The sequence below is a fragment of the Rhopalosiphum maidis genome, chromosome 2, assembly GCF_003676215.2.
Source record: "Rhopalosiphum maidis isolate BTI-1 chromosome 2, ASM367621v3, whole genome shotgun sequence".
Lineage (NCBI taxonomy): Eukaryota > Metazoa > Arthropoda > Insecta > Hemiptera > Aphididae > Rhopalosiphum > Rhopalosiphum maidis.
The window spans coordinates 5,618,619-5,640,959 of NC_040878.1; the positions used below are offsets into that span (position 1 = coordinate 5,618,619).

Below are 22,341 nucleotides of genomic sequence, written 5' to 3' on the forward strand. Positions count from 1 at the left end.
GACTATCTAATACAGTGTTGCAATACTAAACTCTTAGAAGACCGGTGATTCTATAATTCGCCGACTCCTTCCAGTTGTTTTTACTAGACTTAAAAAAAAAAAAAAACTCTCACGCCATTCGTCAGAAATTCGAATTCTTGCACGCGATTTGGATACGGCTAATCACTATTAATATCCATGTGCCTGTAAAAATATATTCATTTAATTATAAAATCTATTTTGTTTAATATTGACTTTCATAAAACACGAAGTACTTATATATTCGAGGAGCTGAATGAATTTCGCATACCTTATCTGTGTCAACGGTATGTGTAATTGAGTGAAAATAATACGTTAAGTATAATTGAAGTCAAATCGGGAGATATTTTTGCCAACGCGCTGACTTGGCAAAAATATGCGCTGTAATACGTAATATGTCATATTATATCTTATGCAATAGCCCGCAATATAATTGGTCGTATCATGTGTAATAGCTCGTAATTTAGTGGCAACTCGTAGTGCTCACGTTTAAATCGAATAATAATATTTATTGCTACGACGTACACAGTGCAATTGTACGATCTATCTATATATATATATATAGGTATATAGGTAGACAGCACACCGTCGTTTTAATATATTATATTTTAATATATAATTACAATATATCCATGTATACAGATATCACGACGTTTGCTACACATATTAATCTATTATATATATATAGAGCGTACACGACGTGCATCGTATATGACGAAAGCGTACAGTGCGCGTAAGCCGTCAAAGTCCGATTTGGATTTGGCGCGACGCCAGAAGACTCGCTGTCGCGATATTATACCAAACATTATCGTCCCGGTCGTATAAATTGTACATATAAGTAGGTACATGTCGCGCAGCATCTGTTTCTGCGATCACGAATTAATTCCGTAAGTCGTCGCCCCGTCAAATGTCGAAGATTTCGTCGGATAAAAGTGCTCGTGATGGTGGTGGCTGACGCGGGTACGCTCGGGGATCTCAGCGCTCGTACGCCTGGTTAGTTGATGATCGCCTCTCGGGGGAGGGTGCTCGATGCTATCGCCGGGTGTTTACGACTACTACCACGATAATATATTATGTATATATGTGCTTATTATTATTATTATTACTACTATTATTACAGTAGTAGTCTCGGCATAGGAGGTATTTATTGCTGCGGCGTACAGGTTTATAAATGTACGCGGCTGCTTTTTGTGTGACGGTTTTGACAAATTACGCGCCAGTCGTCGTCTTCGCCGCCGCCGCTGCTGCTGCCGTCGAGCGTTATTCGTACGAGTAAAATATATAACATATTATACACTATATAAACGCCCCCCGTCGCACACTCTCCCCTCTGCACTCCCCGACCAACAAAAATTCTCCATCGGGGAGTAAAATTCCGGTGCGTCATTAGCCGAGTTAATTTATTATTAATTGCCACGTCTACGCGAATATGCATAAACTGTACGCACTAAACCAACACACACACACACACACACACATATACTTTCTCAAGGTCTGTTGGATAAATGGCGGTGGTGATGCTGGTGATTATGGTTTCATATGCATTCGGCGTGGGCGTCGGGGGTGGGGAAATGGACCGGACGTCTCGAGGAGGGTACACGACCGACCGACCGGCCGACCGACTGTGTGCGAATCGTACGAATACTAAATACATCGCATGTAGGTAACTCTGAACAAATAACTCGAATAAAGACAATGCCCGCGCTATTATATAGGGGTAATATATAATTGTTATCAACCGTTTTGATATCACTTGAACTATTGTTGTGATATAATTATATTACGCAATGAATGAAATCATTACATATCATTATAATATGACTACAGTACTAATTGTAGTATTCGAATATATTTTGTTTTGTGCAGTCGCAAAAATATCAGAGTAACAAACGAATACGTTTTATACTAAGACAAAGCTAGTTTTGTTATTTCGTTTTATAAAAATGTAGATGTGTATATTTTGATTTTTTTTCTTTAGCTTTTTGGGTTGTTTTACCTATATTTTTTTATACATATTTTAATTAATTAATCATTTTTATCAATATTTCTCGATCGACGTTTTTATTTCATTTAACACCCGAGTACTCAATGTACAATAAACATTTTTGTATACAAATTTATTATAAAACTTTATCACAATATAATATGGTTTTTTATTGCATTAATTTTTCGTTTTTTTTTTTTTTTAATTTTGTTAATTGATAGATAATATTGTACACACAAATTATGTGATCAATAATGTCGATACATAGTACTAACAGGTATTATAATATATTCACATTTCACTTTTGGAATATTCAGACTTCAGTGTACGATATATTTTTGAATGGTCTGCTATATATATATATATATAACTATCTATTTCTGATTCATTTATTTTATAATTATTCATTTTCATATAAAAATACCTAAAGTTTAAGTATTTTTATCTTTGCAATTAACGAAATTCTTGTTTTTATTCGTATATTTAAAAATACACATTTTTAATATTTTTTATAGAGTCCTGTACAAAAATAATATATACCATATTGGCGCCATTGCGATTCGGTTGAGAACACTCTCTGGTCTAACTCGTTTCTGATTTATAAACGAAGTAGTTATTTTAAATTTTAAATCGCCTATTTCGCCAGATTATTATTATTATCAACATACATCATCATAATCATATCGTTGCACGCACTCGTGTTACCAACACGCATCACGATATTCTCAAAATCTCTATTTTAAAATTAATAGTAAGTCGTATCACGTGTAATTATATTCACACACAACATTTATTTATAATATAATTATTATCATGGTCAATAGAACAGTTTTTTATTACCTAAACGCGTAGTATACACTGGTACGATGTTAATGTGTATTATTATTAGGTACCGATAAATAATTATCAATTTCCTGCGTCAAATAGGATATAGCTAGGGTACTGATTTCTGACATATACGTTGCTCCGATTAAATTGTCATTGTAATCATAATAATTATTGTTTATTTTGTTTAGATTAACAATTCGATCGTTTAAAATGCCATTGTGAGTACAATGTTCTGTGTACTCTATACCTATACGGTATAATAGTGCTTCGTGGTGTAAACAGGAATTCGGAAATTAATTACCGTTCGTAGAATAATTAGTTCAGCAAGTCAACTTTATACTTAAAATATCGTTTTCAATATGTTTGACGTTTGTTCCACTAGTGCTGTTTTCGTAATAAAAACGGATAGTTGTGATAGAAAATAATCAAATAATATTATTTTAATATCAATCGTCGCTTGCCATTTGCTTTTTAATTTGAATAGGAATTTTCTGCGTTTTTTAAGCATTTATATGAAACGTTCGTACAGCTATATATAGTTCTATGGTTTACCATTAATCAATGTTATTCTATATTCGATATAAATTTGATTTATTGTAGAAAATTATGTAACATTATATATTTTATTTTTATTCTGTACGCTTTGTGTACCTGCAGCTTACTAAATATTTAATATGCATGTATACATGAAATTGGCGCGTCTAGTGCAAATAAATGTTGATTTTATTGACAATTGCCCAATCATCTATGTAATATATTCAAAATGAATACGACAATTTTCTAGCTCTATGATCTTGTTATTTGAATTATTTTATGTTTGTAAATAATGAAAAATTATGTATGCATATATAAGAATATGATAAAATTATCAGTTCAAAAATATCCACAATATAGTTGTAGTACCTACTGACAAAATAATGTCTCATTGGTGTACAAATTTAAAACTTAATTTTATTTTATCTATAAAGCATGTTTTAAAATACCTTTTATTATCAAAGATTGTATTATAAAGTATACAAATTAGTACTTAAAACTATATATTATAATACCTTTGTTAATATATTTTCAATTTATCAATAATTAAATTATTGTTTCTGTAATCAATTAGAGTCATAATGATTTCTGATAATAATAAATAATAATAAAAACAACGCACATGATGCAACCATGCACAACTATAGTGCATAATTTATGATCATGTTATTGTCTTAAAAAGTTGGCCACTTAGTAGAAAAAATAAAAGCGCATAAATGCAATTTAGCATTTTACAATTCACTGTTCGCAAAGATAAATAAAAACAACGTTTAAACCTGACCAATATAGTGATCACGGGTCATTAGGGACAAAAATAATAAAAACATGTTGTACGTGTATATATTATCTGAAACGCCGTTAAAACAAGAACAAATACCCGAATAATAATTCGGGTTGACACGTCGAGTTTTGTCTCATTAGCGGTTATAACTATCATTACTCGGAGAATGAGGAATGATAAAGGTCTGAATATTACACCCAGCCGTCAGTTATTAACTACCCCGACATTTCCCCATTACTGATCCCAGTGATTAACACCGAGGGACTAATGATTCGATAAAAACAATTGGAACACGAGTTGATGTTGGCAATACGTTTTCAAATAAGTGCTCTACCCGAGCCCTCTCGTCCTATATTAACACTGGCGATTATCCCTTATTCACGACGATGCCACCCTTTCTGCCGTACATTTTCGAGCCATCTCTTCAAGTCAATGTTATCATTGTTAACGTAGTTAACGCGAGTACAAAAAACAAAATGACGCGTTTCGGTTATTGTACGACTTTTTGTTCAAGATAATTCATTAACACGTCGTGTAAATTATCTTGTAATAATTGTATTTTCTTCAAAAACTTATCTTTTTAGTTGGGTAATTATTAATACATAATATTATCCTATGATTTTATATCATTTTATAATAATGCATATTTAGTTGATTTGACGTTATATCCATTATGTATTCTAATGATTTACGAATTTTTTTTGATATAAATCAAAACGTTCCAATTTATATTAAAATAAGAAGTAGTCTGAGACATCAAAATGCTATGAAAAAATTATTATTTATAGACAAATATGCCTATTGTTGGCAAATTCATTATCAAGTGCAAGTAAATTAATTAAACTTATTCGTTGCGTCAAAAATTAAAAAATGTTTACTCGACTACAACATTAATTAATCAAAATTTTATTTCCTCGAGAAAATATTGTACTTATTATAGTTATAGCTTTTAATAATGTATTAAAAATTTAATAGGCAGGGTATGGGATCAAAAAAACTCGTAAACTAGTAATTAATTAAGACGTGTTTGAGTTAAAATTTAAAAACAATTAACCTTTTTTGTCAAAAAGTGTATTGGTATAACAATAGAAATAAGAAAATTTAGATATTAATAAAAATATCATGTTATTAAAATACTTTAAAATGTTGAATTATTTCGTTTGGAGTTTAACCTAGTATTTTCTTAATTAAAAAACTTTTTAGTAACCTTAGAGGAGATTTTGTTAAAGCTGTAAATAATCTAATTAATTATATTTTTTAATCATAAACAAATTTAAATAACATATTACGTTTCTTGATTTTATTATTGTTCAGTTTATTATACTGTAATTAAAAAACAATACATTTTTGTTATTTGTGGAATCAAAACGAATAAACTTGAATTTTGCATATTTTTTTTATAGTAAGTTTCAACAAGACCTAATTTAGATATTATAATTAGTATTTATTTTTAATATTTTAAAATCATTATTCAACAACTGAACAACATATTTACCTAAACACCTAAACATAATCGAAAATAATCAAATAAAACCTGTGAACTTAACATTTTTTTTTTCCAATTTTTTTTTTTGTATTTCTGGAGAAATGAGATAATCAATTTATTTTATGTGGTACTTCAACGTATGATTGCAAAATGAGTTCATGCGGTTCCTTAATTCACTTATCAAAAATACTTTAATATCTTGATCATTGGCTAATGGTTTATATTATATCTATACAATATTATTTTGTCAACTATTGAACGTTACACAGAAGATTGAAATCAAAATAAATATAACACGAGTTTATAATATTTTTAAATCATAGAGAATTTCTTAATTTATGAAAATGCCGACAAACGCATTGTCTCAAGTTTGTTTATTAAATATAATACAACAATGAACAATTTCGTTATGTCCTCGTAGCATAATATACATTTTTATAGTAAAAATAATTAAAAAAAAATAATATTTTATACAATTGAAGTACTTGGAAAAAAATTGTTTAGCCATTTATTAAAATTTAATTACTTAAAAATAAATAATTGTTTAGAAATCAGAAATTAAAAAATTAATTTGAATTTTCTGGTCTCTGGAATATTGGATTTTAATTGAACGTGAATTTATTGAAATATATATAAATAAACTAAATTATACGTATTGCACTGTATCTGATAACAGAGGGATTCCCATTATACAAACTTATGTTAAATTTTACAAATATTTATTATAAACAATTCAATAAATGTCGATAATTATTCATAAAAATAAATTAAACATATAATCATTATAATCCTATTGGATAATATTACATACAAAATAAAATACAATTTACAGTATTTTAATCTTGTACGATCAGATACAATGTAGGTATAATATTTTGGTACTCATGCCTATATAATTATTGATTATATTATATCAAATATGCTTGGAAAAATTAATATACACCGATAAAAATACTAAATCTTTATATGGTTTGTTTAAATTAAATATAATTTAAAGTCAAAGCTGTCGCCGAGTTTATTTTACCGTCAAGTAAATAACTGAAGCTTGACAATCATAAAATAACAACTCTAAACACAATGAAATGACAACATAGTAGTATAATTTACTACGAAACTGCCAAAACCAATATTTTTACAGCATTTTCATTCTCTCGAAATGACAAATGTATAATGTTTTTCATGAGTGTATGTTTTCATTTATTTATTTTTAAAAATTCATACTTTGCGCTATTTTAATACCAAATGGTTAAATATGTGTGAATATCAACAGTTAAAATCTGGGCGTGTTCTAAAACATTAAGTTTTAAAGTAACTATTACATAAAATAAAAAAAAATAAAAAATAGACTTATTGATTTATTTATTAAATTTTAAATAATAATAATGGAGCTTGGTAGATTTATACTTACTTTTATGTAAAACCATTATATTATAATTTAAAAATAAGACAGGATCAACTATAATTTTTATTTTTTATTTATATAAAAACATAATTTACGTGTTTATTATAATCGTAAAAACATGATAAACTGATATTCATTAATATTTTTTATTTATCTAAAATATATTACGCACTTTTATATTATATGAAATTATTAAATCATTAATTAACAAATGTATTATTTATACTTAATTTATTATTATTTATTTATCCAAATAAAAAACCGTGTATACATAGAATATGTGTTTTAGATGGAGAATTGGATAAAAATTAAACTTTTTAGCGAATTAAAGTTTCTTTTATTTATTATGAAAAAAATAAATACTTTTTCAGGTTAAATATATACAGTTGAGTTCTTAACGAAATACATTTGATTCAGAATTGGTTTTTGAATGCAATAATAGCTTTCGGATTAAAACCAGAGAATAATTTCCTTTAGAATAAAACCATCTCGAGCTCGAGCAACAACAGTTGCAATTGTATTTTCCTTTTAGAAATATATAATTAACTATTTAGACCCTATAATATACTTCTTTTAAAGAAAACATTTTAATTTATTTAAATTTCCCTTCTGGAAATTCTTGTAAATGTATAGATAAATACCAATATTGATATATCTAATATACGGTTCTACATTTCAAGAACATTTTACATTAATATTATTATTTTTTCTTTTAAATAGATAAAAAAAAAATTTAAATCGTATATTTAAATAACGATGATTTTCTCTAAATAATTTATAAAACTGGATTTATATTAATAAAAAATATATATTACGCCAGCTTGATTTTTAACTGTTAACACACTTATTATCTCGAAAAGTATCAACTGGGCTGTTATAGACGAACATAAAGTAAACGTCTCTACATTATTATTATTTTACAAGTCCTAAGAACTACATCCTGCATCCTAAACTCTAATACAAATTAAACACAGTTCTAACTACAAAACTGTAATGGACTGATGTACATAAAATATGTAAATTTAATAGTTCGCCGTCATCTGGACGACAATGTTTTTGTGCAGTAGTTAACGAAAACTTTAATTGATTAGTATGTATAGTAAAAGTAAAATATGACAGACGCGATATAGGATTATACGAATGATTTGTTGAAATAAATAAACATTTTATTCATTATATTACGTAAATTCATGCCATAATAATTTTGTTTATAAAAATGTTATCAACTATATTATTTTGAATAGTTAAATATTAATAATTATTACCTTTACAGTAGTATTGACGAATTATTCAAATGAGTATATTTATGAAATGATTGACATGTAAAACTTGTTTGTTGCTAAAAATATAATTTATAAACAATTTGTACATTTAATACATTTTTCCACGTTACAAAATAATATTATTCTGGCAATATTACTCAACTAATTACTGTTCTGTAGTGCTGTAGATATATTATTATCAAATTAAATTCTTAACATACATAATGATACTTCGTTCAAAAAACTAGTGTATAGCAAGGTTGTAACTCGTAGATATGTATTTTTTTATTTTTAAACAATGTTGTAATATAACTAGTTTCGATGAATAGAATATATTGTTAAGTGTACAGAAAAAAAAATTAGTAATAATAATACACAAACGCATTTGCCACAGATCTAAGAAAATTAGACCAACCATTAGCAAATTCGGTTAAATCAAATAAACGAGGAGACTATCAAAGTTTAGGGTCTAAGTTCAAATCTAGAATATGTGTAGTTTGGGATGAAAGGAATTATATGATAATCAATTGATGTGACGGAACACATTGAGAAGAACGAAGAAGACAAAACAGCATGCATAGAGAGCACAACACTGAGACAATGATCAGTAGGTGAATTTGAGCAGTTCTTTGTAGAAATGAAGATAGATTCTACCTCCGAGAGAACTTAATAAGGTACAACTTTTGCTCAGAAATCATTGAGCCAGTCTTCGTTTTGAGGGTGGATAGAAGTTTGAATGCAATTGCAAAAAATTTTAGCAGCTTTTCATAGAGAAGTTAAAAATGAGGAAGGGTTCAGGTTGTGAGAACATTTTTTCCAGATATTCAATTTCTTGGTTTTGAGTAGAGTAGAGTTATAGAAAAACATTCGTTATTGTATCTCTATTAAAGTAGTGAATAAAACCAGTATGGTGATAGGTTTAGAATAACTTATTGCGTTTTTTAACGGCTTCGATATATGTGAAGTCCCGCCAAAGAAGCGAAAGAGGACAGATACTGTTTTTTTTTCTTATGTTTTAGTTGAATCGATTGTTAGGTAGGTCTATAATTATCAGAATAAACTGATCGTGATCTTCGATTGGACAGGAGTTTTGATATTATTGTGCAGTTTATTAGATCGAAGATTAAAACCCATTCAGCTTAATTAAAATTGAATTGCAAGGGAAGCAATGCAATTTACGCGGAATTCAAATTGAAACTGTAAGAAATATATGTATATATATATATATATGTACCAATATGACCGTTCAGTGTTAGAAAAATAATTACAGGAAAATGGTCGCTATCGTAGTGGACCGAGTTGAAGACCAATATTTAGATTGATATAGAACAGATTGAAATATCAAATGCCGAGTTGAAGCAGCTGGGCTTTCCTAAACGGGTGACTGCATCTGTATGTATAACACTGAAGCTTTAAGAATACCATTTCCACGAATAGAAGCGAGAGAAGAACCCCATACAACGCGATGACTTCGAATAACTGGCGGAAAGACGACAGTTAACAACAAGAGGCAGTTCGCAACTACTCACGGATATTAATCATAATGCTATCATGAAATCCTAAAACGAATTTTTATTGACTTATGCTTTTAAGAATAATAATTCGTCACACCTACTTGTAATTTTGAGCTGTACACATATTTATCTATGATGAATCGCCGAAGAGTTCATAAATAAAAAATAAATAAATAATAAATAAAAGTTTATTGCAACAACATTAATTACAAGGTTAATATTAGAATAAATAACAACTGTTGCAACTCGTCCTATAAGCAAAAAAGCTTGAATGCGGATGAGATGATTTCTATTAAAGTAGGTATAACAAAAAATGTAAAAAATATTAAATTACATATTTATATTATAAATATGTAATATATAATATTTCATATTTATATAAATAATTTAATTTAAAATTTAAATAGTATTTTAAATAGCACTTGAAATATTTGTATTACTTATTATATGAATAAAAAATTATTATTTTTATATTTTACATTAATTAAAAACAAAATTGTATTTACGATTAAATAAAAGTTCGGAATCATATTTATCTAAACGTATTATAATTGGTATATTATATTGGAAAAATAGTTTTTAATTTAATTTTACTACGCATATGTATCCAATATTATCGTATTTAAACTTTAATTTAATCTCGTTTAATTAAATAATAAAACATTATATAATAATATTTAACCTTTTTTTATATCATTTAAACTGTAAAAACATAAATTTAAAGAAAACCGAATGATATTTGAATAATATTTGCGTAGGGTTTACATAAACACTAAAATATTGATCGCCAAAAGGTGGCATATCCACAACCTCTCGTTCTAGTATACAGTTTTAGACAACATAACATATTATAAAAAACGGGTTTTTAGTACTATATTTTTATTTTTAAGTAGAAGTTTTGGAAAAATTTTATTATATTGAAAATATTTATTTAATATTATTATTATTATTTTTTCAATTTAATTCAAATTCATTATTTTTTTTATAGTTTAAGAAACTATAGCAATTCTGTATGATATTTCCGTAAAACTTTGAAATTAATATTACTTATTTTCATTAAGTACATTCATATATTGAGTGGTTATTATTTACTACTATACATTTTAAAAACCATTTTAGTAAAATCTTACCTAAGTAAATTTACTATTACAAATTGTTATATTCTATAAGTAGATCTATAAATATTATATACTAATACATACTAATAATTATATCAATTATCATCTATACTCTATAGTATCAATAATAATAATTTATTGATTATTACAAAATTACACCCTTGACACTTTTCGAATACGTCTGAATTATTATTAAATATTAAAATGACACATGGTAGTTAGTTTGACATTTACAGCCAACACAAGTGAACTCCAATAGGTATATAATTATTAATAGCAATCACCATACAGTAAGGTACTATTTTATATATTAATAATTATTCTAAATACAGAAACCAAACTTTTATTTGTTAATAAAACATCTTGCACAAGCGTCAGACCCTCGGCTATGAAAAACTTATCCACAAGAAATAGAAATCATTCCCTGGATAACTAATATCGTAATAAGATTTTCACAACCACGTTAAAGTATTTTGTCCAATAGTTCCAGAAGCTTTAGAAATTCAGGAATTATGTGGAAGAGGCATAACAAAATATGAATATACGAGTATACGTGTTTATTCAAACTATTTGAAGTCAAAATCAAAAAAAAATATATGTATAATATATACATAATACAACCAGTTAAAACATTTAATTCACAAACGAAACAATTATAATAATAATAATTTAAAAATAAATGTCCTAAACACTGGTACACAAGGTATCCACCGTATTTATACTATTACATACCCACTCAACCCACTCAAATACTACATTATCATAATACACTTCTATACAATTCTACCAACTTTCTACATACAGTCTACAACTTATATAACTATTTAAATAAGAACTTAATTGAAATCATTAACTCAACTTCAAACAAATTTACATTAATTAGTTCAATACACTGAGTTTAAAATAAAAATGAAAAACAATAATTGAAATAAACGAAAAAAAAATTATAATTATAACGATTATAATATTATGATAATACATTTGCATGATCATATAATTAATTATGAAATAATGTATTGATGAAGACAAAAATGGTCAAAGTTACTACGGCGAGTTTCATACGACTCTTTGCATAACTTCAGTTAAATTACAGGCTAATAGTATCATGTCACACATGTTATGATAAAACAATTATAAAACTAAGTTATGTGTAATTAATAATTATTATATAAAAATTATAGAAATATTTTGAATTTTTTTTCAGCATTATTATATTTCAATGTTTAATTAATTTACTTATATAATACAATTTGAAATCAAATAGTCTAAGTACTCCCGTTAGCCATTTGGTTTGAAGAAATCATCGTCTCAAGCATCTGCTTTTGGTTTTCATGCCTGTTCTATAATAATTAACTTAAGTTAAATTAAATTATTTTTTCGTTAATTAAGTATCATATTATTTTACGCACTACTTACCAAGCGCTTGATGTTGAACACCACTGGTAAATAACCATCTATATAATATGTTATTATATTCTGTCAGAGCCTGCAATTTTTTTAAATGATTTCTATTTAACTATCATTCAATAAAACAAATGTTAGTATTCTATTTTAACCATTAATGCATCAGCTACAAATGATCACGACAAATGGATTTTTATTTATTATGTCAAAAATGAAATGTTTATATTCTATATAATCTGTTAATATGGTGTTAAATCGATTTTAGCAATTATTCCATACATAAATGTAAATTGATTATATTTCATAAAAACAATTAATGTTTTAGCCCCCATCAATTCATTAATTTAATCTTAACCATTATCACTAAAATTAATAATTTAAAATAAAATTTATGGGATATAATATAATATGATAATTGTATCATATACTTGTATGTTTAACATGAAATAAAATATTATAAATACATTAATGAATTGTTATTTAGTGAAAATGCGAAGAATTGTTATTGTACCATAACACATAGTATTTTTGTTTTTTTATATTTTCAATGGAAGTTTGATTAAATAAAGTTTTTTCACGGTATCATTTGCACATCTAGTAACTTATGAGAAAATATAATTAGCAATATACAAACAATAATTGCTTTGGCGTACGCAGATATTATCATGACATATTTTATTGATGTTCTATTTTTAAAACGAGTGTATAATTCGAGTTATAGAAATGTTATACAATATATGAATATACAATTGAATGATACTTTCATTGTTATATTATGAGCTATATATTTAACTAATAAATTACAATAACTAAAGAAAATTTGGTTAAATTAAACTGTGCTTACGTAAAAGTATTATGAATATATTATATAATACATTACAATTATATTAGATGTGTAAAATGCATTAGTATTGTATATTTTTATGCAAAAACTATGCAAGAAATATAGGTAAAAAAATTGATTTAAAAAAAGTACAAAAAATATTCACATAAATAGACTTATTCATATACCATATGATCATATATGTGAGTACATTTTCTGTACTTTCGATATTCTAGAATCTTGTGAAGTATAGACACATCAACTGGAAGAACTGATACGCTCTAAAACACATGCTGAAAAATATTAGGAAAAATTGAATTGATATGAAAAGTGTATAAAAAAGTGTAAAGTTGTAAAAGGGATTGAAGTATTATTTAAGTGGAAATTCATGTAGTACAGTTCTTAAACAAAAATAAAGAAATATTAAAAATAAAATAATTTTAAAATATATAAATTCACTATCACATACCAAGTAACTAACAATTTATTCAATATTTCTGTATTGATAACGATTCACTCGTTTTTTTTATCAATTTCGACACATAATTATAGTACAATTAACAATAGATGTAAATTCTTATTGTATTATGCTATATAATTTAAATTTATCATCCTATAACTTATAAGCTGATGAACAAATCTTAAAAATAAAAGTCAGAGGACGAAAATGAGTGAAATAGAAAAAAACAAAGTAAAAGTGCATGATATCTGTGATCAATTTAAATTCATATATTTAGCAATAATTATTGGTAATATCAAACTATAGAAATATATTTATAGTTGATAACGGAAATAAAATGAATTACCTAAACGTTTAATAATTCATCCATGATTTACTTCGTATTATTTCGATGATTTACTTTCGTTTATTCGGTCGACAAGCTTTGAGAATAGAGTGGAGTGGAAATGCCGTCTATGGTCCAATTAAATAAAAATAAAAAAATATTACAAGATTTAAAAAGATCTGTTTTGCCAGCACTGCCACTTTCGAATTGTAATATCAAACCTCGACAGTATTATGTACATTTTTTTTTGTACAATTGTGTTCAATTAAATTAAAATTTTGTACATTCCCCCAAACACGACCAAAACCAGTTTTCCTATGCGCGTGATGAAGAAAAATTTTGATTTAAAATAAATTTTTCACATAATGTTTTCTAATTACATTGTATTTTAATAAAATACTTATCATAATTTGTTTTATACATGTTTCACGTATTTAGTAGGTTTACTCATTTATTAATTAAAATCACAAACTTTTTACTTAAATTAATATTTTAAGTGTTGGTAGAAAATTAACCATTGCTTTTACAGTAATTTGTGCCTTTTTCAATTTTTTTCATGCTTTTGCTTTCAACAAAATGTATAACATTTTGAGGGTTAAACCGAACCTCATTCAGACTCGTTTTTCAAAAGCAGTGATTTATGTTAATGCGCACGCCTCAATGACCTAGATAATTCATGCATCTTAGTTTTTTAATTAATTCCCAATAGTTGGATGAGTTAACAGTACGCCAAGTTAAAATTACAAATTATAGGCTGTTGTAATAAACAATATTGAACAATTATCCTGAAAGTTCAGCAGTTTTTGTTCTTTGCCATTTAAGTTTGTTAAGATGGCACCCTGTAGATCATCTCGTCCAGATTTTTGCTATAATTTGAGTTAATAACTCGTCAAATAATTGTAATAGATCATATTTATTTATAATGGAAATAAATGTAGAAGAAAATAGTGGATGGGAAAGATCGAAGATGAGATGGATAGAAAAAAAAATAAAGAATGACATGAAAATAGCATGATTGATTAAAGGAGAGGTGAGAGACAGTGCTGTGGAGGGGTAAGACTACAATTTCTGACCCCACATAGTTCGGATAGATAGGTGATGTAAAAGAAGTAGAAATCGTCTTCTATTACTATTTTTTTAGGTTTTTAGTAGGTAAGTAAGTAATTATCTTTATTAGCACAATATTATTACATTTATTTTATGACTTAATCATTAACGGTACTAAAACAGCTTCGTTGCATACATATATAAAGTGATTCAAATTATATATAAATATATATATTTATAACAACAGTTTCGTTTTCCAATGATTTTACGTTTTTCAATTTAAATACAGTCTTTAAGCCCTGATTATATTTTTGGCATGCGCATAAAATAACATTGTAGGTACTATATAATTTCAGTATTTTTTACAGTCGTTGACAACAATTGCAATATAGAAAATAAAAACATAAAAATATGTAGTTAGGACCAGTATTAAAGAATATTTTCAATAAAATATAGGTAGGTACCTACATTAATAGAAAATGAAAATTCATAACTTCGTAATTTAACAATAATTATAAACTGCTGTGTATGCAGAAACTACACGAGTATATAGAAACTTTGGTAATTTAATAGAGTTTTGTTATAACACGTTTAAGATACCCGCTTTAACTTTCCAATAGAAATAGTAATTGATCAGTGAATATTTCGAGATACTTGTTCAATATAATAATAATATGTTCATCAACGATACGATTTCTGTATTTTCATTTGGCATCCAGAAAAATCATTATTTAGGTAAATCGTGAACTTTTCATATCAATGATTAATATCTTACCCTTTCATCTCAGACCGCAAATGAATATCAAAACAGTCAGTTTTGATTCACTCCGAACTTTTTAATCTTTCATTATCTAATAAATATTCATTGAAAATAATTGCGCATAACTTTGTACCTGAAAATCTGGTGTAAAATGAACAATCGTTTTTGATTGTTTAGTCAGTTATAGTACAGTAAAATATTTAAACAAGATTGTCGGGGATGAAATCGATAATATAACGGTCCACAGAATCTGAACAATAGGAAGTCGACTTTATACTCGATGAGAACTATACCGGTGACCATTTCAATTTGGTTCTTTTTACGCAACACTGGAGATATGATAGTAAAAAGCTTACGTTATTATCTGGATTTTATTTTACCGTAAAATTTTGAAAAAAAAATAAATTGACATGTACACATTAAATGATGATAGACATTTTATGTAGGTTTTCAACATATATTGTATATATTTTATCTTTTATAAAATATAGATTTAACATATAAGGTCACGCGCGATATAACTTAATAACGTTTTATATATTATATAGGTATACATATATATTTTTTATTCGATTTGAGCATCAAACACATTGTCTTTAACCTATAGTGGTATTAACTTCTTAAGTATGATGAATGAAAATTATAGTGATGAAAAAAATAATTAAATAACAATGTGAAAATATTTTACTTTTGTGTTGGTTAATTTTTATTAATTTTTGAATTTCATTTCTATGGCGGTCAATACAACCAATACTTAAAAATATTCCACCGACTACATCCCATTTAAAGTAGGCATATTTGTATATTTGAGCTAGGAAAGGGTAAATCAATTTCCAATGTTTTTCCGTTGTAATGATTGAAATGAATACGCCTGTCATTATTTAATAAAATTAATTCTTCATTATCTAATATAATTGATATTTGACGAATAGAGTGTAAATGTTATACTAATAAATTAGTGCAGATAGTCAATTGGTTATCGGAAAATTCACTGACAATATTGTCTTGTTTATTCTAGTTAATCTGTTTTTACCGTTCAGTGTGATTAATTTATTTAAGTCTAATTTAATCAATTATTTTGAGCGTAATATCATAACACATTCGTGTCTCGAGTTTGAGCCGTTTAAATAGTTTTCGATTAATAATTTTTATTAAACATTATTTACTTTTTACATTACTTGAGATGTCCCTCTATCTAAGTCTATTGTATCTATATTTTGTTAAGCTGTAGATAATTATTCAATTTTGTATTTAGGATCCGAATTTATTTTATTTTCTTAGTATATACTAAATAATACTATCCACACAATTATTTAAATCTTTTAATACGATTATTCAATGTTTTTTTTTTTTTAACATTTCTATAGATTTTTTTTTAATCTATTAGTTGACATTAATTTAGTCTGTATATTAACAACGATATAGAAAAAATGTTTGAATTTTTATAATTATCACACTCCCTAAAGTTTGCAGATTGAATATTTTACTTGCGGAATATCAAAATGGTATATAAAAATAAATTAAATCAAACTTTTTATTCAAATACAGATATATATTAATAAATATTTAAACGGCTACTCTTATTTATTACTTTTAAGAAACCCTGAAGCTGTAAAAATAAAAATATATAGTATCAAGTTTCTAATACTACCTACTTAATATAGCTTTTAATAAAACTTTTTGTGAAGCAAAAGTTTTTAAAACATTTGAATTCAAGTAGCAATATTAGATCAATACCCGTGTACCAATATATTTTATATTTTTAAATCTCATTAAAAAAATAAAAAATTGTAATTTTTTCGTATTATTTTTTTTATCCATTTAAAACGTTGATAATATTTCTTATATTAAATCGATTCATGGTTATCGAATAACAAAGGATTTAACTGGCCATTGTATAGGTACATAATACGCATATTATTTACAAATTAGTTTCTTCCGTTTCCGTTAAATATTTTTAGATAAGAATTCAAACATCATTTCTCCGTTGATGATGAAGCTAAGACTGCTTTAATGTTTTTCTCCGAACAAATGTAATTATTTCAATTGATGTTTTTAAAATAAATATGATGATGGTATGAATTTTAAAATGGATTATTTTGGGATACAATCATAATATAGTTTTAAATATATGTAACTTTGTTTGTTCGGTGGAATAATAATAATAATAATAATAATAATAAGTCAATCGATTTTCAATAACTATAAAAGTAATCTTTATTAGTATAAATATAATATGATAAAACTACTACTACTCATTACATACCTATAAAAGAAAATCGATATTTTAAAAAGCTTATTAGATATCAGATTCTTTTATATAATATAATTCACTAATATAAATAAAATAATATAATATTAACATTTAATATAAACACTTTATAACATTATAAATACTAGAATAGTGTTTTTACCGGAAAGAAAAACGTATATAATATAAATGATAACAAGTCACTGAATAACAGTGTTACCACTGTTACATATATTATAGTTGACATAATAGGTTAATTTTATTATCTTGATAAATAAATAATAATAGTCATTTATTTATATACATTTTAAAAGAGTTCGTTAAACATTAATTGAAAAATAATACAATGGTAAAAGCCATCGTTACTACTATTGACGCGTATACTATGTCGGATTCTAAATTGGCCGAAAAAAAAAACGTTACAGTAACTTCGAAGGAGTATGCATTACATGTCCCAAAAGTTTTCTTTTGAACTTTATTCGTTTATTTGCCGCATGAGAATAAAGTGTGTAAACGTTTTATTTTAAGCTCGATTTACTAGTGAATGGACCATAGCCAAAATAAATAATAGTCTTTTTAAAGCTTTACACAAGTATTTGTCACAGCCAAAGTCATTCGAATCTAAATTAGAAGCATAAGCATAGTACATCCAAATTTCCTAAAGAACAATATTTAAATAGTCTATATTAAAAAACTAAACGTTTTTTAATTAATATTATGTACACTCATATTAATCATATTTGACTATAAATGGTTACGATATAAACTAGCTAAAAGTCAATATTTTTTAACAATTTAGTTCAAAACTAATAATAAATTTTAAATTTATATAACGTGGGTATCTAAATATTTTAATAAAGTAAACATTTTAAAAATAAATTTATATTTTTTGGTATTGCTTTGTTAAATTTTTCTGATTTTTCTACTTAGTTAACGTAATAGTCACCTCATAAATTTTAATTATTTTTTATGGAAAGTTACCATAAAACTTCACTTAAAGCAAATAATTTTATAATATCATTTTATTTTTATTGTTAACCATAAGAGCATTAATTATCTAGTTATCATAAAGCAATCAAATATTACTGTTCATGTACATTTTAACAACAGGCATCAATAAATTGTATTGCAATTTGAGAGTTTTAATTATATCCAATATCCTATTAAGACTTAACGCATCCATCTACCCTTGGCATTAGGCCATAATATTTTCAGTCTAGCCCGAAAAGCCAAAAATTTAGATTTGGTGTACAACGTAAAATACAATTCTTGTTATTTAATTACCACATAACTACGTAAAAATATGTCTAACAACAATTTGGTCAAAAAATATCAATCATATAATATATTTATCAGTATCAAAATTAAAATTGATAGGTTCTGATACTCAACTGTTGTACTTTATGCCAGCTGTCAAGCAATTCATTTAAACAATCCGGAAATAAAGTATACCTACAGGGAACAGAGTATATTTAGTGGTAGAGCAATCGAACGATGACCTAGATGCTTTTGTTCAATTAACGGCCAGAAGTGCATTTTCGAGTCATTTTCCAAGAAGTTCACGCATAGAATAATGCCAATAGTCATATACACACCTAACCATACAAAAACCAATAGTAACTATTTAATTTTAATTTTCTCTATTAAAAATAACTTAAATACATATTTGCGAGCTCACATAAATACATTCTAAATATTTCTATTTTATCTAAAAGTTAAGGAATAAAAAAATTTATTAGAAAACTTGAACATCCGCATTACTTGATTTTACTTGCTTAATAAGGGATAAAAACTTTAATAGGATAGTCTTAGATACGCATCTGTGTAGTAAAATTACGTGTTGGCGCATTATTAACATAATTTTGTATTTGGGTCTGATGATTATACAAGAATATAATGTAGCCAAATAAACACTAATCTTTAAGGTAAACACGTAACACGTTTATCGGTGTGCAACGCTCTAATGAATGAGAATTACCTAGAATTACCTAGCTTGAACTTTTCTTTTGCTTAAATTCATAAAAGTGTTATACTATAAGTAAATTATAATGCATACAGGCAAAGCATAACAAATTTCAAATGATGATGTACTTAATGAGTGTAATATTAATTCAGAAGACTATTTAAACAATATTTTTTTGGGTTGAAACATTAATCGGATCTAACAATACAAGAAAATTTGCAACCACAATATTTTTTCATACTATACAATGATCAGTGTGTTTGTTGGCAAATACTTATACATATTTCACAGTCTTAAATTATTTGTTTTGATTTAAATTTAACTTAAATTAAAAACATAATAAACAAAGTTATCCATGACTCGTGAGTATTTACAGTCATTAATTATTATTACAATTTGATCGATTTGCGTCATACGCATTTCATTTACGATGTTTGATTACTTTATAATAAGATTATTTTGCTATTCTGAGATATTCAATATGTGTTTTAAATGTATAAGTTTTAACTTTAAGTATAAAAATATGACTTATGTTTTAGTTATTTTGAAATTCATCTGTAAATGAAAATTAATTATATAATATGAAAAAGACAAAATACTACTAACAGTAATATAACTAATAGTTATAGGTAAAGGTAGTTATCCCTATAATAACCCATAGATACTTAGTGAAATAAGTTTTATTTGTTTTACAGCGTTCAAATACAAATATTTTTACTTTTTTTTTTATTTTAAATTAATTTAATATAATATTATGATATACAATATGGGTTTATTTTATTACTTAAAATTGTCGGTTATTGAAAATTATCATTTTATTTAAATAATACAATACATGTATAGTTGTAAATTGTATGTGAAAACATAAAAATAAGATTCAATAATTAAATTTTGGAAGTTATGATATATATGTATAGTATACAGATTAAACCACACGATTTAAATTAATTGAGAAAAAAGTTATCAGATTAATAGCAGAATTTTCTAAAGGATCAGTGGTTTATAAGATGTCAGAAGATTGGTATATAGAGAAAAGAAAGATATAAATATGAGCTTACAATTATAATACGCTCATTGAAAAGGTTTTAATGAAAGTCGAATCAATTTCATTTACCTGACCTTAAATAATCACATTCCTATTCAGGAGAAAATAAATAATTACTAAATATTACTAGAATATTACCTACTTTATATTTTAACTTTGGAATTAAATAGAAAAACAATTTCGCATGAATACATTTTGCCTAACGAATAACATTAAGTGTTCACGTATATATTTATTATTTCTATTCGGTAAAAATTAAAAACCCGAAGTAAACGTAACCTCTATTTATACAAAAAATTAAATTCTAGATTATAATGGTTTTTATATTATTTATTTTTGCTTGAAAATATGTAAAAAAAAAAACAATATGGGTATTGAGCTCGTATACAATAACTATGGATACAAGTTTTTGTTCCACTATAAAAGCAAAAAAAAACTTGTGTACCTACTTGTTTGTACATTTTTAACAACATACAAATAACATCTATGTATAATGTGTATATTATAATAAACAACGAAATAAGTAATAACAATTGTCAACATAAATATAATATTCTATATCATCACTTCTATGTATTACTCTCCTGAGAGGCGTATTCGTAGTGGTTTGTCGAAAAATAATAACAACGCCAACAATATTTGCTTACAATTAATGTGTATCTTTTTGATGAATTGTAAATCGTATATTTCCTGTACTTCGAGGGTTTTATTTTGGTTCTCACTAGGTACTAAGCATATTGAGTATTTGAGTGACGAATAAGCAAAGAATTCCACTTCAAACATTCCATCGGTAAATTAATGCAGTTTTTTTACCCGTGTGAATTGTACTACGCTTCTGCTGTACTGGTAGTGCAATTTTGAATAAGTCATCATAATGTGTTAAGGTTTTCTTCTACTCGTGTGAAATATTTCATTCTTAGAAATATCAAAAACCAACAGTGGTATAAAATATGTATACAAAAATCGATATTTAAATTTAGTAAAAGGCGCCGAACGTTTACAATGTTACAACTTGTGAATCCGTTTTTTAATTTAAAGCTAGGAATGCTCAATCGTATTGTAACGTTATAATTAAAACAGAGTGAAAATTCTTAACTATTTCTTTTATAAATAAAAATTAAGCTTGGATTTATATACTCGTATTTTTACATAATATATTATTTACAGATTTAATAAATTATTAATTACTTTATGATTTATAATGATGAACAAAAATGTATTTTGCAAAACAAACTTTTACTGAGTATATGGCTTATTTTATATGTATATTGTAGGTATAATAAATAAATAAATATGAATAATTAGATAAATAATGTCATAGTTTTTTAAAAAAAAT

General features: G+C 25.8%; 1 protein-coding gene across 2 annotated transcripts in view; it reads left to right on the plus strand.

The window, feature by feature from the left end:
- Positions 1-22,341, plus strand: part of LOC113551912 (voltage-dependent T-type calcium channel subunit alpha-1H-like) — a 163,383-nt gene that overhangs the window by 90,605 nt on the left and 50,437 nt on the right. The gene's annotated exons all lie outside the window — the stretch shown is intronic.